General features: G+C 35.4%; 1 non-coding gene across 1 annotated transcript; it reads right to left on the minus strand.

Annotated features, from left to right (window-relative positions):
* Positions 1-1,516: 1,516 nt before the first annotated feature.
* On the minus strand, positions 1,517-1,619 carry LOC133095795 (U6 spliceosomal RNA). Its single transcript, XR_009701659.1, has one exon. It is a non-coding gene; the product is annotated as a U6 spliceosomal RNA (small nuclear RNA).
* Between the last annotated feature and the right edge of the window lie 1,226 nt (positions 1,620-2,845).

Raw genomic sequence — 2,845 nt, forward strand, 5'->3', positions numbered from 1 at the left:
GTATGTTTTATTTTCTGCATTTCCAAAGCACACATAGATGCATGAAGAAGATTAGTTCTAATAGAAGTTATAGAAAAGAAACATAATGTTGTAGTACCACATACTCAAGATTTAGAATGTGAAAGAAATCAGCAGTTATTCATCTCTTCCACTGGTAATTCCTACCATGTATATTTCTTCAATTCCTTGACCCTCTGTTTATTTTTAAAGTGGTGCTGATAATGCTGTATCAAATAAACACATGACTGAAATTACCTTTAACCACAAAACAGAGTCAAATCATTAATTGCTGTGTGGTTACCTTTTGCTAATTTCAAGATGCTGGCTCACAACATACTTGAAAAGGAGAAGACAAGAATCTATGTATGAGTAGTTAGCATTTGCCCTTTTTAAAAAGTCAGGGAAAGCAGTTTTTAATTAGTCTTTTCAATCTGAGCAGTTGCAGAGGGCAAGATTTCCTATGCTGTTCATCTCTTCACCCCACCTGAGAAGTAATAAATCCTTTAAATCTGTATAATATTTTCATGTGGTCATAAGTCAACAATTCCTAGCTCTTATACCTGATCTACAGGCTCTGTTCTGTATCACAGGCTCTGTTCTGATCTGTTGACACCATGTCTCCTTCCTCTCTACACACTGTTGATACTTTTTCTTTATTGTGGTAAAAAAATGCATAACCTAAAATTTATCATCTTAACCACTTCTAAGTTTACAGTTCAATAGTGTGTTAAGTATATTTACATTGTTGTGCAACTATCACCACCATCCATCCCCATAACTCTTTTTATTCTGTAAAACAGACACTATACCTATTAAACAATAACACCCCATTCTCCCCTCCCACCGCCCCCTGGCAACCATTATTCTGCTTTCCGTCTCTTTGAATTGTTCTACTCTAAGAACCTCGTATAAGTGGAATTATACAGTACTTGTCTTTTTGTGTCTGGCTTGTTTTACTTAGCATCATGTCCTCAAGATTCATCCATATTATAGCATGCATCAGAATTCCCTTCAGTTTTTAAGGCTGACAAATATTCCATTGTATGTATATACAGCATTTTGTTTATCCATTTATCCATTGGTAGACACTTGGGCAGCTTCAGCCTCTTTGCTACTGCAAATAGTGATGCTCTGAACATGAGTGTGCAAATATCTCTTTGAGATTTTGCTTTCAATTCTTTTGGGTATAGAAGTGAAATTGCTGAATCATATGATAGTTCTCTTTTTAAATTTTTGAGGAACCTCCATACTGTTTTCCATAGTGGTTGCACAATTTTTTATTCCCATCAACAGTATATAAGAGTTCCAATTTTTCTGCATCCTCACCAACACTAGTTATTTCTTGTTTTGTTTTTTTTTTTAATGTAACTACTCTAATAGGTGTGAAGTAATATCTCATTGTAGTTTTAATTTGTATTTCCCTAATGATTAGTGATGTTGAGCATCTTTTCATGATTTTTGGTCATTTGTACATCATCTTTGGAGAAATGTCTATTCAATCCCTTTGCCCATTTAAAAAAATATGGACTACTTCATGAATTTTCATGTCATTCTCACACATGATCTATGCTACTCTTCTTTTTATGTTTCCAATTTTAATACATCTGCTGCCAAAGCAAGCACCTAAGTTGTTGATTCTTAATGAGAATTTTCAGTGTTTCATTAACATATTTTCCTCTTCTCAACAAACCACCATCCCCTCCATTATTCACCTACTCCCAACATTTTCTCCATGAAAATGTAGAAGAAAATTTGTGTATGTTCTTAAAACTTATTTCTTGCTCATGTTCAAGTCATCAGAACTCTTCATTTCTTTATTCCACTGGTAGTCTTTAAGTTGTTTTTTTGTTTTGTTTTGTACTTGTTCGTGTCACTAGGTTTGGGGAGAGGAAAATTTTAAGGTCTAGCTTAACTCCATCACCATAAACAGCCTGATCAAGTTGGAGGCGAGTAGGGAGCAATATTCCAACCTGGCATCTAAAGGGGACATAAATCTTGTTCTTTGTTTTTTTTTTCATTTTAATCAGAAGTTCTTAATTTTTTCAACATTGATGTAAAAATCATTTATGCTTACACTGCAACCAACATAAATCATTAACATGAAAGAATACTAAGCAACCTTAGTCAATATCACTTCCTTCTATGAAGCTCAGTGGGAATGAAAGAATACAATTTATCATCAATCAGATGTGTCACAGACATTTAGCCAGGACCTCTTCCCAGCGTTTGCTTTCCTCCACACTTGCCTTTATGGTTTTAGGACAAATCAAGTCCTTTCCATCCCAAGAACTTTGCCCACCTTGTTCCTTGTCATCATTTCATCCTTTTCACTGAGGTCTTAGCTTAATGCCCTCTCCTTGGAGGAACCTTCTTGATACCTAACTGGATGGTGCTGCTTTCTGACACTCCCTTTCTACCACTGCATCCACTTTATTTTCTTCACAGCACAAATCACTTTCTGGACTTATTAATTACTTACATGTTTGCTTATTTATTGTTACCCACCACCACCACCCATTCAAATGTATGTCCTATAATTGCCGTGGCCTGTTTCTCAGTGCCTGAAACAGTGCCTGATTAATAGCATATGTTGAATAAATATATGTTGAATGAGTACACGGTGACAGTGTCAGTCAACAAACTTTTTTTTTTTTCTGTAAAAGGCCAGATAGTAAATATTTCAGGCTTTGCAGGCCATATGGGCTCTGTTGTAACTGCTCACCTCTGCCACAATAGTACAAAAGCAGTCATAGGCAATACACAAATAAATAAGCATGATTATGTTGCAATGCTATTTTATTTGTGGAAACAGAGGATGAGCTGGATTTGGCCTCTGTATCAAAGT

Source organism: Eubalaena glacialis, chromosome 7 (genome assembly GCF_028564815.1).
Source record: "Eubalaena glacialis isolate mEubGla1 chromosome 7, mEubGla1.1.hap2.+ XY, whole genome shotgun sequence".
Classification (NCBI taxonomy): Eukaryota; Metazoa; Chordata; class Mammalia; order Artiodactyla; family Balaenidae; genus Eubalaena; species Eubalaena glacialis.